The sequence below is a fragment of the Athene cunicularia genome (assembly GCF_003259725.1).
Source record: "Athene cunicularia isolate RWA chromosome 2 unlocalized genomic scaffold, athCun1 chr2_part1, whole genome shotgun sequence".
Taxonomy (NCBI): Eukaryota; Metazoa; Chordata; class Aves; order Strigiformes; family Strigidae; genus Athene; species Athene cunicularia.
This window is the reverse complement of record NW_020799095.1, coordinates 54,790,331-54,805,447: the sequence shown is the minus strand read 5'-3', so window position 1 is coordinate 54,805,447 and position 15,117 is coordinate 54,790,331. Positions and strand designations below refer to the sequence as shown.

At 41.5% G+C, this 15,117-nt stretch overlaps 1 long non-coding RNA gene across 2 annotated transcripts in view; it reads left to right on the top strand.

Annotated features, from left to right (window-relative positions):
* The window catches only part of LOC113477077, a 262,249-nt gene that overhangs the window by 132,834 nt on the left and 114,298 nt on the right, over nucleotides 1-15,117 (top strand). For both annotated transcript variants that reach the window (XR_003397839.1, XR_003397840.1), the window contains exon 3: nucleotides 6,235-6,350. This is a non-coding gene — a long non-coding RNA (uncharacterized LOC113477077). The remainder of the gene's footprint in view (nucleotides 1-6,234; nucleotides 6,351-15,117) is intronic.

Below are 15,117 nucleotides of genomic sequence, written 5' to 3'. Positions count from 1 at the left end.
CCGAAGGTGGGTGTGGGGGGCAGGAGGGGGTAATGTTTTGGGATGCTGTGCTAAAAACCTGAGGCTAGTCAGGTGTAATGAAATTTAGGATGTCTGCCTGAAGGTATTTGCAAACTTAGTGGCAGCTGTGAGGGGCAAATTACAGCTTTCATCTTGCCTGCATGCAGGAGATGAGCTCAGTGGGAGATAACTCTTGCAGCCCATACTTGCTTGTGGAGGCAGAGGTGAGCCTCCACTCTATATGGGCCCCTATGCTTTATCTTTTGCTCAACCCTAACCATATCTCTAACCTGAACTTTGCACTGAGCCCTAGACCCGGTCCCCCAGACATGGCTCAAATGAGGAGTTTCTGGCCAGCCCTGTATTCCTGGCACCTTGCCTGGGGCAGCTCCTATCCAGCCCCACTCCTTGTGGGCCCTTAGGCTTTCTTGTTCATCTTAAACCCTCATTTTATATTGGGCTCTGAACTAAGGACATAAATAACAGGCATCTTCTCTTTGCTCCTATGTGAGATGGCACAACAAGGTAATCTTAATGCTACTTTTCCTCTGCGATAGAGGATGAAAGGATTCCTGCTGCTGTTGTTCTTCCTCCTCTTCTGCTCCAGTGGGGGATGATAGGGGTCACAGCATGAAGTAGGACAGTGAGGATGACTGTCACAGTATATATGGTCTTTGGATTGATGTGACCCAGATTTTGTATGGTTTGCCTCCTCCCCTATTGTATTTCTTGATGGTGAGGTGAGAGGGGAGATCTCTGGCTCACATTACGTATGATCTTTATTAAGAAAGCAAGCCCCAAAACCTCCCCTCATGGCCCCCCCAACAACAACAAGGATAGGATTGAAATAGGCATAAGCAAATATGAATTACTTTTCTAAGGTCCTGAGCCTCAATTTGCCACTTTGATAATATTCTTGGAAGCAATACAGCTAGACTCTAGGTCATATCAGCACTGTGTTGACAAAGTGATATGATTTTATTTGTTAAAATAACAGTCAAAAGATCATTAATGGTATTGATGGTTGTGAAAGTAGTCTTTCAGGAAACTTTCTGATTATGGGACAGGCATAACACCTTGGAGGAGAGAAGAACATCAAGACTAATTTCTGGAAGTGTATTTGTATTTCCAGAAAAAACTCACAACCAGTTGATCTTTAACTTGTCTTATTTTCCAGTGGTTTTAGAGTATAGGTACTGCTCTATACCCCCCCTCTCCCTTCTGCATGTGTGTGCATGCACATGGGTGTTTCTGCAAGTATGTTGTGTTTATAACGTGATTGACGTTTACTTTCTGCATCTGAAGCTTCTGCTTTTGGATATTTGAACTGATTTCATGCATCCTGGCATGTACAGATCTCTAGCCTGCCCCTGACTGACTCTTCATGTGTGAGCACCTTACAGCTCTGCATGCCCAGCGTGCAAGGGCAGCACCCTGTCAAATGTGGTGTCATGGGAGAGGGGTTACAATGGAAGTTCCCCCGTGCCCTGTGCAGGCAATCCTGTCTCTTGCTCATGTGTGAAGCCATCCTGCATGACCATAACTGCATGCTGCCCATTAGCTGATCACTGCCTTCAGCTGTGGGCCCAGGGTGGGCAGGATCTGTACTTTTTTTTATGTTTGCTTGCACTAAAAGCAGGGGAAAAGGGGAATTTCATCATACTGCCTAACCAGTGGTGTGATGGGTAGCCAGGGCTGCTTTGGCAGGGCTAGATCCCACCCCTTCACAAGTGCACACCCGTGTGTGTGCATACATGATCTTGGATGAACATTTTGTAGGAAGGTCCTGTGGAAGATGATGTATGCATTTAACTGGTCTGATTTATTCTGTTGAGCTTTATTTGAGCAGTATATCTCCTCCTCTCTTCCCTCATGTTCTCCCAAATGCTAGGAAGGTCCTGCATTTTTCTTTGCTATGTATGTTTGACAAATGTGTTTCAGATGACTTTGACAGGCTTTGAAAAGAAGGATTGAGCTTCTGTGACTATTCTATTTTCATTTTTTTTCTTGTAGATAAAAGTATTAAAAGATACTTACTGTTGGTTGCCTGGGTAGTAGAGCTTATGCAGAGAAGGGGATTTAGCTTTCAGTATCTCAGCCATGTATCTTGGTTTAATTATTCAGTTAGCTCCTTCATGAAATAGCACATGGTTGCATAAAAAAATAAAGTGAAGTCTTCTATCTGGCCATCTTGAATCTTAAATAAAGATGGTATTGTTTTGAATGTGTTAAAAAGAACAGAATTTTCTTTTCTTATTAGCAGAGATTATGTAAACCTTAAATCAGATCATTCAGAAATAGAGACCTGAAATCAGGCAGACTTTCAGACCCAAATTTCTTAGATAAATGGAAGATACATGGCAATTATCTAATATATTTTTATGAATTCCTGTGTTTCCCTGTCTTTTAAAAGTATACAAGGAAATGTAATACATTCGATTTGTGTGTGCAGGTTTGCTTGCACAAAAATGAGGCAAATACTGTGGTCTGTAGTTTGCTGTTAGAATTTAGGGCTAATACAAGAAATCCAGGTTCCCTTTTGTTTTAGTGGGTCCAAGCTTGAGAATGAGCCTCAGGGTCTGTCAGCAGATTTTAAGGTGTTTGTCCCTGTGTGTTTGAAAAAGCTATCATAGGTATCAGTGACAGCTGGGTTTTGAAATGTTTGCAGCCAGCCCAAAGTGCATGGGGAGGGAGTTGTCATGAACATTTACAGACCATACTTGCCATACTTGCTTCTTGAGTCTTCTAATAATGAACCTTTGTGTTTGAGTTGAGGAAGCTACAGGACTTCCTCGTGGTCCACAAAAAGTGATCCAATCATTAAAGTCAAGGATCTGAGCAACGTTTTTTATGATAGTAAGTTTGATTAATCAATCAAATTGAGGTTACATCTTTTCTTTGTGACAGCCAGAGGTGTCCAAACTTACGTGATTTTCACACCCCAGAGGCTTCCATGGGTATCTTTCCTTTTTTACAGGTTTAATTTCCTGTTAGAAAACACAAGGCTGTACATTTTGAAGGTAGGATTTTCCAATTATAAAGTTCAGTGATCTCTTCTGCATTACTAGTTTAATGTGCAGTACATTCCTCAGCAAGGTAACTGAATGCAGCATTTTATGTTTACAAAATCATAGAATCATTCAGGTTGGAAAAGATGCGATCATCGAGTCCAACCATCAGCCCTACTCTACAAAGTTCCCCCCTACACCATATCCCCCAGCATCTCATCTAAATGACCCTTAAGCACATCCAGGGATGGTGACTCCACCACCTCCCTGGGCAGCCTATTCCACTGTCTGTCCTATTCCGCTCTCTGAAAATTTTTTTCCTAATGTCCAGTCTGAACCTCCCCTATTGGAGTTTAAAGCTGTTCCCCCTTGTTCTGTCACTGATTACTTGTGAGAAGAGACCAGCACCAACCTCTCTACAATGTCCTTTCAGGTAGCTGTAGAGAGTGATGAGGTCTCCCCTCAGCCTTCTCTGCCTCAAACTGAACAGTCCCAGCTCCTTCAATTGCTTCTCACAGGATTTATTCTCCAGGCCCTTCACCAGCTTTGTTGCCCTCCTCTGCACTCGCTCCAGCACCTCGATATTTCTCGTATTGAGGTGCCCAAAACTGGACACAATACTCCAGGTGTGGCCTCACCAGTGCAGAGTACAGGGGGACTATCACTTCCCTATTTCTGCTGGTCACACTGTTCCTAATACAAGCCAGGATGCCGTTAGCTTTCTTGGCCACCTGGGCACACTACCAGCTCATGTTCAGCTGCTTGTCAGTTAGAACCCCCAGATCCTTCTCTTCCAGACAGCTCCCTAGCCACACCTCCCCAAGCCTGTAGCCATGCATGGGGTGGTTGTGGCCCAAGTGCAGGACCTGGCAGTTGGCCTTGTTGAAGTTCATCCCGTTAACATTGGCCCACCGATCCAATCTATCCAAGTCTCTCTGTAGAGCCTCTCTGTCCTCATGCAGATCGACATTCCCACTTAACTTGGTGTCATCTGCAAACTTACTGATGATGCACTCCTTATCAAGATCATCAGTGAAGATGTTGAACAGAAATGGTCCCAACACTGAGCCCTGAGGAACCCCACTTGTGATCGGCTGTCAGCTGGATTTAGCTCCATCAACCACCACTCTCTGGGACCATCCATCCATCCAGTGCTTGACCCAGCAAACTGTTTGCTCATCCAGGCCATGGGCAGCCAGTTTTTCTATGAGAATCCTATGGGGAACTGTGTTGAATGCTTTTCAAAAATCCAGGTAGATAATATCTACAGCTTTACCCTGTCATTTTGTCATAGAAGGAGATCAGGTTTGTCATGCAGATATAGTCATGTACAATCAGATAAGTTTGTAATAGGAAGAGATTTGTGTTTGTAGATGCTGTATCTGCTCCAGGTATAAACTTAAACACTAGAAGTCCATGAACGCAAAGCTGCCCCAGCCCTATGCAGTTATTCTGGACACGTTCCCAGAATTCTGCACGTGTGGAGAACATTACACGTACATACATCATGATTATATAAAAACTGATTGCAAGTTTCTGACAGCTTATCTGCATAAAGAGCAAACTGCTGGATTGTCAAGCCATTGACCTCAGCTGCAACCCTTACAGTGCTGTGTGTGCATGTGTAACATGGGGTCTTTCTGATATACTACAGTGGTCAAAATTCCGTATCTGGGCTTTTGATAGTGTTTCTTAGTATATGCTACAGAACCTTTCCATAAGAACGTGGAGACTGCTGGCTGCTTTGGCTGTGAAGCCCTGATTCAAAACTGGATGTTAATCATGCCTGCCCCATGTCTTCCTCCCCCCCCCCTTTTTTTTCCCCCCATTAAAGCTTGGCATTTTCTTTAACTCTTAAGTTTTTAATTGGGACAAGGATCATACTATCTAGGTGGCTAAGACTTGAACTTTTCCTCACTTGGAATGTGTTTTTTTCATACTGCTAAAAAAAGCAACAGTGCACTTAACATTCTTAGGTATAACAAAACTTTATTGTTGACAAAAGGTTCGTTCTTTTATCCTCCTCAGGATTTTTAGAGTGTTTTGCCAAAGTGGGCTTTTATTTGACTTGCTGAGTGTTGGAAGAATCTCTAATGCTCTTCACAGGGTTGACTCTGTGGATGTCACGAATCTGCCAGGCCTCAGTGTCTTTAGTTCATGCTGTGTGGTTCAGTGCCACTGACATGTACTTTAAAACTTGGTGTTTTCAGACTGGAATACCTGCTTATGTTGATTTTCTTTCAGGGTTATAGAAGTGGATGCTACACACATGCGCATTGATGTACACACAAATGAAGAGTATAATTGAGAACTGATATTTATAATAATGCTTTATAAAAATTAAGTATAAATGTAGGAATAAGAAATAAATGACATGAGAACATATTTTCATGAGAATATACTGACATGAGTGATGTGCAAATATGGAGTTTTCTGTACTTAATCTTAGCTACTTTGTTGGATCTTTTATTACTGTTTACTTAGTAAGATTTAAGTTTTGGTCTTCCCTTTTGGCTGTTAAAACTGCAATTGTCATCCCACTGTAGCTTGTGTTTCCAGGATGGAACGGAGTTATTGTGTGTACCTCGGGTAGTAGCAGAAGGTGGGATGTGAGGGGTGTTCTGGAAAGCTGCCACCAGGGTTCTGCAGTGTTATTGGGACATCGCCCACTGCTGCTGCCCAGCATCTTTGTCCTGCATTTGAAGCTGATTTGGTAAAATAAATCAAAGCAAGCCACTGAAACGTAGGGACTGCAGAGAACAAAAAAATGTGCTTCTGAGGGTGAATGTATCTTCCGTTGACACAATTTGGCTTCCTTTTTGTAGCATGAAAGTCCAATAAATTTTATTTCTCAAGGCTGTGTTTTAAGACCACATTCCAGCTTGTGTTTCTGCTCAAGAAAGTTTTTAGTAAGGAAGCATCCTGACAGAGATTTTGGACTTCTTCCAGTAACTGAAGAGCTTGTTGTGCCTAACTGGGATTTATTGTAACTGAACAGGAAAAATCCTGAAATATAGGACTATGTAGCTGTATAAAAGCATTGTCTTTTTTGTTGTCTTACAGTCATTTGACCTTGAATTACAGCTACGTCTTTGACTGGAGTGTCTGCAAGACATAATATAGTATGAACTAGTTGTTTTAAAGCACCTATTATAGTTTTTTTTTTATCAGTGCATTACATAAAGTTACTAGAGTGTTCACATCCTGTTCTTCTTTTCTTTTTCAGGCTTGAGTCACAGAGCAGCATAAAGATTTACACATCTGAAGTAGGAGGGTGAATGGGATTGAAGTATTTACAGGGAGGATTCTGAACTCCCCTCCTTCCTGCTCCAGGAAACACAGGTTAGTGAATTATGGAATAATTTGTAATTAACTCAGTCCTTACTTCAGAAGGTCTTTAGTCAAAACAGGAAGATACAGTTCAGATGGCTGTATGTAAGAATGGAAGAAATGTCAGATACTACAGATACATCTCTTAATTACAAACATTAGCCTTTAGAGTTTTCTGTTCCTGTTCAGCAACAAGAGGGTTTCCATAAGAAGTGGTTTGAGTTTACTTTAAATCCCCCCGATGTAGAATGTTTTATGTTTGGAAGCTTTTCATCCAACATCAATGAAATCTGAACTGAAAAAATTAATTTAGTTGTTCTTGAAGAAGTTCTGAGTAAGTCTTCCACCAGAGAAGACTTCAAGGTGGAGCTTTATTAGACCCTTACATGTATTTGTTAGTGAAACAGACAGGTCAGCTTCAGCACCAGATATGTCCATACCACATCTGGGCTGCTTGCAAAGCCTGTTAGGGTGGAGGTGATATGTGAGTGAGTTCCAGCAGCTGCAAACCCACATTGAGTATCTTCCTGCCTCCTTCCCTTGCTACTTCCCTGCCCTTAGAGGAAAAGAGAGAAACTAGGGCCAAATCCAATAGGGGGTATATGGGAGTTTGCTTCAGGTTGTCTTGCTTTGTCTCTGGCTGTAGATACATGTGGCCATCATTAGAAAAGGGCACATGGTCCTTTTGTGGAAATTAACTCCTGACATTCTATTTATTCTGACTTTGAGAGTACCTAATATATGCTATCTTCAGGTACTGACCAGTGAATAAGATTTATGCTTCTTAGTATGATCTGTTCAAAGTAGATCTATTTCCTGTTGGAAAAGCACAAGGTGTTGGAGTCCTGACGTTTGGCAGGGGGTTCTCACTTCTGCATCTATGCAGGCCCATCAGGAGCATGCACGTGGTCCTGTGTAGTTACCAACGCTAAGCAGTGCATAACGGGACGAGTTTTTCCTTGCAAGTATTGCTGAAGAGGCAGTTCTTGCACCAAGCTGTGACACCAGAAATAGGTAAGAACTAGTGAAAATGAGGTCTAACACTGGCAGAGTAGGGACAGTATCTTTCTATTAATTCAAACCTTATTGTAGCTTAGATTAATTTTGTCTAAGCCATGTGCAGGACTGAAAATGGAGGCTGTGACATCCAGGACAGCTTGAGATGACGTCTTGAGTCTTTTCCTTATGTGCATGTGGGCAAGCAATGCTAAAAAAGAAGTGTATCTGGACAGGACTCTGTCATCTTCAGAGGGCAGAACTGAGATATCATGCTGCCTACAACCCTGCAGCCCAAGGGAAGATGTCTTGGGTGGTGTAGGAAACAAAACCCAGTGATGTTATTGCGTTGAAGATGTCAGGGAGGAAGTCTGAGGCCTTGCCTGAAGCAGAAATTGGCAACAGGTGCTAGTGTGTGCTGAAGAGGAAGGAGAGGTACACGGTGAGGTGAAGCAGGCTGCTGTGACATACAGGGAATGTCCTGGCACTTGGTGGTGGAGAAGGATAGTCAGCAGACAGAGTAAAAGTGGGTGTCGGTGTGTCAAAGCATCTGGAGCTCAGTGGGTGAAGGACAGAAACAAATGGGAGTAGTAACTTGTGTGACTTCTCCAGAGCAAAGAGCAGGATGAAAGGATGCAGTAGAGTGAAGTGGGTGGGAATATTTCTGTTGAACCATGTACACCAGCCATTTTTTTCTCCTTCAGAGATGTTACTTGGTGGGCTGTACTTGAGAACAAGTATGAAAGAGGTCTCCCCTGAAGTTGGTGAGAGAGAAAAGGTGAGGACACAGTCAGGGAACCGGAAATAAGACATTTCTGAATAAGAGGAAAGTAGAAAGGGGGTGAGAAATAATTAGGCAATAATAAGAAAATAAGTGTTTTGAGGGGGAGTTTTGGAAGGTGATGGGGAGCAGGGATCTGCATCAGGAAAGATGCAATTCAATTTCCAGGTTTCTTATTTTTGTTCACCAGTATAATGTGAATGGCAGCTCTTATTGGAGTGAGGAAAAATCAACTTTCCTCAGCAAGGAAATGAAAAACCTCACTAGATTTGCTTGCATGCACAAAGAATGCTTTAATGTGAGTGTGGGAAAGCAATACAAACATTCTGATAGTACTTTCTGTATTTTCTATTTTTCCAAGAGCTACATTTCTATTTTTCTAAGGTCACACAGCTAACCATGAGCCTGCAAACCCATACCTGAGTGTCTTGTGGTGCTTTCTAAAAATGTGCTTGTTTTTCCTATCTTTCATATAATTGCTTGCTTCGAAAAAATGTTTTAAAACTTTATCTTGATGCTTGTCATAGGGAAGTCTAGTTATGGCCTGCATATTCACAGCTGATATTAAGAATAAAATGGTTGTGAATGTTCTAAAGGTTTGGGCTTTGCATGAGTAGCATTTGTCCTGTAGTGGGTAGGTGGGCTGTCACTTGGTGAGATGTGGCTCCTTCCTGAAACCAGAGCAGGTCTGAAGCTGCCCTAATAGCTCATAAATTGGCAAAATTGGCATAGTGTATCAAAACAGCCATCAGCTTGGCAAGGTATAGAGAACTCTGTGCTTGTGGCTGTATTGAGGTTTACCTTGTGCCACCTTTGCTTTTCCTTTGGCTACAACTGTGCTTGTGGTATATTGGTTTTATCAGGAGGAGACTGGAGGTGCCAAATATATACCAGAAAAGTACTTGTTACCTTAATCTGTCCTCATGCCATCCCTACATGGTGTTATATGGAGCTGGAAGTCTCCTATTCTGGCAATTGCTTAAATACATTGATAACGTTTGCTTCCAGCAGGGCATTACATTTTCCTGGACATTCCATTGTCTTCCTTTCAGCCTTGTCTGGGTCAGTCTGAGGGCTTTGTGAACTTTCAGAGGCCCCTGGTAGTGGTAAGAGGGAGGTGCTGATGACAGAGCTGTAGCATGGACAGGCCTGGGATCCCTGGTGCCATAGCACAGTGAAGGGTAGATCTTGTCCAACTGTAGCAATCCTGGCCTTTCAGGGAGCATCTCACTTATGCTGTATGTGCTGCCATCCCCTCTAAATGTCAGGGCTGATGCTTGTAAGGCTGACACCAAGGCAACGTGGCTGTATGTTTGCAGCTTTCAACTGCTGGAAGCAAGTATTGGAAACCTCCTTTTATGCCTAAGAGTGTTTCCTTTCCTGGATGTGCTAGCTAAGAAGCTTGTCCTCCATATGGATTGCCTGGTGTTGTTGCTCTGTGCCTGTTTCTAACCATATACATTCATTAATTCTATATTTTTTTCAAAACCTCTCAAAATATAGGTAAAGCAAGCATTCCACTGTATCTGTAAAGATGCTGACCTAGCATCAAATGGAAGAGTATGATGAAGTGATAAGTGTTTCAAGCCTTTTTTTTTTTTTTTTTTTTTTTTTTTTAATGCTTCTCAAACTTAAGTGATTGAAAAGCTTTCCAGATCTGATAACTGCAAAGATTTCAAGTGAAACTTTTGGCTCCTATCCCCGCATGAGATCATACAAAGTGATATTAGCTGAATTTGTACCAGAGTTTGAAAAGAAAATGAAAACATGTTACTGTTAGTCTCTCTCAGCTATTTTTCAGTTCTGCTAGGCAAATGCTTTCTAATTGGTTAACTTCTGTGTACCATTTTAAAGGTTTCCAAATACATATGTGTGTATATATACATTTTCTTCACTACTAATGTATTTAATTTATATTCTTTTGATCTTTTATCCTTGCTAACAGGACTCCCTGGATTTTTTTTGTTGGTTTTTTTTGTTTTGAATAGAGGTTTTAAAAGCTAATGTTGCTGAGGAAAAACTTACTACAAGAAAAAGGATGTACTGAAGCCCTCTTTCAATTCCAGAATTACCTTGAAACAAAATAGAGCTGGTGTATCTCTTCTTTAACCTTTCTTTTTGTCTGACTGCTGTGATAGATGTCAGTGAAAACTATGGTCTTGTATATGTGTGTGTAACTAATACAGATAAAAGGGTTTCAACTGCATGTGTTTTATGGGTTTCCTGTATATAAGTAAAATAAGATAAATAATGCCTTAAGTTAGGCCTTTAGATTACTGAATGGGTTTGAACATCAAGGTTGCAAATTCTACAATTAAAGCTATTCATTCGTCCTCTTGGTAAATATTAATTTTGATTGCCTTTAGAGGATTGCTTCACTTTTTTCTTTTTTTTTTTTTTTTTCTACAAGGCCTACATATTGTCTAGTGCACAGCATGGCTAATGCTTAATGAGTGGGTAGGTTGTTGATGTTTTGTTTCTCACCACTTCTTGTATGGCCTTATTTACTGTGTGGTTTGCAGGTGATTCACTGAATAGAGAACTATTTGTTTCCTCATGGAGTTTTTCATGGCATTAACACTATAAAGAGTTACTTTACTGCATGTTTTTCAGGGAACCTTAATCAGGAGTGTAAAGTAAGATATTGTGTATATTTAACCAGACTCTGGGCCTTGATTCTTAATTTTCTGGGGGGCATGGTTTACAGCACACAGTCGTCTTTGATGGAAGTCTTTAGTGGAGGAACTAGCAGGTTGTATGGACTGTCCTCCACTCTTCTTTTTGTAGCAGCAGACAACAGTGGTTCAAAGCTCATGCTAGGGCACAAGTTATCTTCAAAAATGAAGGAATTTGGTAGAGATGTAAACAGCTATAGCTTCCCTCCACCACACCAGTGTTTGCATCTTCCTGTCATTGATTGTACCTAGGAACATAGATTTCCCATATAGGAAGTTCTCTTCTGTAATTGAAGGCAACCATGCAGTAGATATTTTGTCCCAAGCTTAGAGTACTCACTCAGCAACCTGCTCTCCAGCATTCAGACCATATTTAGGACCCGATGGAAATGAGTAAAGCTTCAAAATGTACAATAAGCTACAGGAAGAGAACACACTTCATCTGGTTTCTGTCTTTGAGACTGTAAGATCTTCAGGCTGGAGGCTGTGCCTTCCCATATGTCAATAAAACATTTCAAGCACTATATTAGTATAAACACCAGTGGATGAGGTCATCATATATCAAACAACGTAATTAAATCAGTGCTTTATTCACTGTCTGTGTCTCATTATGGCTGCCTCCTAGGTCACTCTGCAGCCTTGAAGATCATGTAAGAACTCGAATGTTATAACAGCCCTCACAGAAACATTTGCTTTGAAGTTGGTGCTATTAATTTAGAGACCAATCTTCAGAAAAATGTACTTTTGTGAAATGTGGCCCTATTTTGAAAAAGCCATGTAAGAGGGAAACACTTATTATTGATTTTTGTCATAAATTGCCATGCATGAATGTCAGCCCACAGCCTGATCACATGATTGTGATGGGATTTCTTGATTGATTAGAAGTATGAAAGCAATCTAGTAGATGATGTATTAGAAAGGACCCCATTTCTTAGAGGGGAACATGAGCTTAAAGTGGTGCCTGCCAAGTAACTAGACTTTGGGCATCAGCTTGAAGCTCTGGCAGTTTTAGAATTTAAGTGATAGTTTTGCCTGCTATTTGAAAGTGCACTCACTTTAAAACAACATAGGAGAATACTCTAAGATCCTCCCTCTGCCTTTCACAGTTCTAGTACCCACACTTTAATTCTCATGTTATAGCAGCACCTATATGTGTTTTACAGCAGTAGATACTTACGTGTGTTTTGCAAGGAAGTAGGCTACCAATTTTGTCTGAGCAATAAGGTACTTTGAAGTCTGAAGTCATAATAGTAGATATGCACGTAAGCCTCCTGCCTCACCAAGTATGATGCCTTGGGCATGTGTTATTGCTTACCTATGCCATAATTACTGTACACATGTAGCTACAGGAACATGCCCATATGGTTTTCCTACTGTAAACTTTCAGGTGACTTGCTAATCTAGGCCAGTACTCAGAAACAAGGGTTGGTCTGAGATCGTAATAATTACAAAGCTGGCATACAAACTTCAGCACTTTCACAGATCCACTTGAAATCAGGTTAACGTTCATATTCTGTCTTGTTTTTGTATAGCAGCCTGACAGCATGTTGCTTGAGCTGCACTCTTCTAGTCTTGCTGGCAAGGGAAAAAGAGAGGAAGATATTTAGGGTTTATATTCTCTTGGTTTTGCCGTAAATGAAGGAGAATTTTTCTTTTTTCTTTATCATTTTTTTTTTTTTTTTAATGTGGGCTTCCTGTATTAATTCATATTAACTGATGAATTTACTGGAGTAGTACATGTTCTTCTTCCCTAATATTTATCTATTTGTCTCTATTGCTTTTCCTTAGTACCAGTAATGATGGCACAGAACAGTGAGTCAGTGCTATGTGTTATGGGCTGTTATTTGTTAAATTTGAGCCTGAAAGCAGGAAAGTGAAGAGTGAGCAAAGGCAGCTCTTTAGTGTTCTGCAGGACAGATGGGTTCCAGAAATCAAACATAAAAGCAAAGTTGTGCAGCTTACCCAAATAGTCACACTGATGATGGAGCATATCTGTCAGCTGGGGCTGCCTCTGGGACTAGACCCTCCAAAGCACTTCCAAGAACCTGCTGCTGCAGAGATGAGAGGTGGGAGATGATGAGGAGGAAGGACTTGCTGGGTCCTGCTGAAGGTTGAAGTCATTAATTCCTGCTAGGTAGCTCCCCTGCTGGGAAGAGCAACCCTCCTGTCGGGCTAGGAAAACTGTGGGAGGGCAGGGAAGGCTTCTTGCCCCCAGGCTAGAGCTGGAAATCACCTGGCTCCTGTGCAGGTAGTGAAACAACAGCAAGGAGAAGAGTTTGTTATCCTGCCTGAAGATGGGTGCCTTCATGTGGTTCTGGGGTGCTGGAGAGGCGTCAGTTCTCCTGTACTTATTCTGCTTTTGAGAACCCTGCTGTTCTTAGACGTTTCTCGTTTTCCTTTTCAATAACAGCATCTGAAAAAGATCATCAGCATGAAACAGGAGTATAGGATGCTCAGTATTAAAATTTCCAGTATCTTCAAAAAATTATTTTTATTATGCTGTCTTGGTGGCTTGACTGTTGACTGGTTAGGCACTTGATAAATCTCCTGATAAAAAGAATAGCCACTTTTATTGGGTTTACACCCTTTTTTAATGTCCCTGTTCATGTTCCGTTATTTTGCTGTGATTCTTTTTTAAAATAGCCAGAGTAAACCAAAAGTGGTAAACCCTAATTTAGAGGTGTTAGTAAGAGCTGGCTCACTCTGATAAGGGTCAGCCAGACTTCACTGGTTCTTTGATATAATCCACTACCCACTGTGGTTTATTCCCTCTGAATATTACTCTTCTGTTATACTTGCTATCATCTCTGTGCAGATGATAGCTTAATACTTGTAAATGACCTAGATATAACGAACAGCAAGCCAGAAAAACTCTAAAAACATACTCCTGTGAGAAGACAAGGGCAATACTGGCAAACTTGTTTTTCTTAGGACAAGTGTGAACAAGTGTTGAATGTAAAGACAAAACTTTTTTTTTTTTTTTTCTCTTTCTCCTTGCTACAGGGGCACAATTCTTATTTCTGTTTGCAGTCATCTAGGCAAGCGTAGGTCTGTTTAGTGGCCTGGTCTGTTTGCTTGTGCACAGCATACTGTGCCTACAATACAAAGCGATATACAGCTTTCAACCAGGAGCCAGGTTGGAGCACAAGCAAAGCAAGCTGAGGTCTGTCTGTACCTGCCTGCATACAGAGATCCTTAGAAGAAAGCAGACACCCATTTTCTCCTTATTACTGCATTACACCAGAGGCAAATGCTCTAATTAAAATTTTCAGTTAGCAGTGGTTTGTTATAACTGCTGTAAATTTCAGTTGTGTTAAGACTTACTGATGGTGGGAGGAGAGGCACAGAGAAGCCAGGTAGCACAAACAAGGGCGCTTGCATAGCAGCTATAGCACCCATGCCCCTGTCTGCCATACATCTTGTTAAGGTATCACCTATGGCACTTTGTAGCAGGAAAATTACTAAATAGCTTAAGAGAAAATGGGACTAATACTGTATAGTGGAAGAGCTAAGATCTATCCTGTACTGTAAGAGGTTCTGGTCACATCCTGCTTTCTGCTAGGCTGGGTGGGGGAAAGGTACTTGACAAGGCTCAAAAGAGCCTTTACCCTGGTACATTGCTTCCATCAGTCTGACATGGTGGGAAAAACTGGAAACTCAGATAACAAGGATGGCAGGATGAAGAAATATGCATTTTAATAAAGGCATTAGAGAATGCATATCTTACAACTAGAGAAATAGGAACCTGGAAAATGTGTCATATTCTGAATGAGTCTCAGTGTTTACTTTTTACTTTCTCAGTTACTGTGTTCATTTACTTTGCCTATCCTGATGGCTACTCAAGTGCTGTGCCAGGTTACTGTCTTCTGCTTACCTTTATGAACTGGATGGCTGAAAATGTCTTCCTTCCAAATACTTATTTACTGTCCTACACTCTGCTGTTTCCATCACCACATCTAGACCAAGGAGGAATGCCCAATTTGTTTCATTTCTGGGACAGGAGAACTTCATCATATGGGAGCTATCAAAAGAGGTGCAGTCTGACATGTAATTACGTCTTCTCTTCTACAAGGGTGCTTTTCTCTTTGGGGAGGTTGGGCAGAAAGCGGCCGGTCTGGACATGTTCTCTCTTATAAGCATCATTTAGTCTGTGTTTTAGACAGAGGAGCAGAACGACACCAAGTTGATGGGGTCATATTCACGTGGAGTCCCTGCTTCCTGTCTCACTGTATTTGACCTGACATAAGCAGCTGACATAACATCACCGTGGGTGTTGCCAGCATTTTCCTCTTTTAATATTAAATTGGGGGGGGGGGGGGGGGGGGAA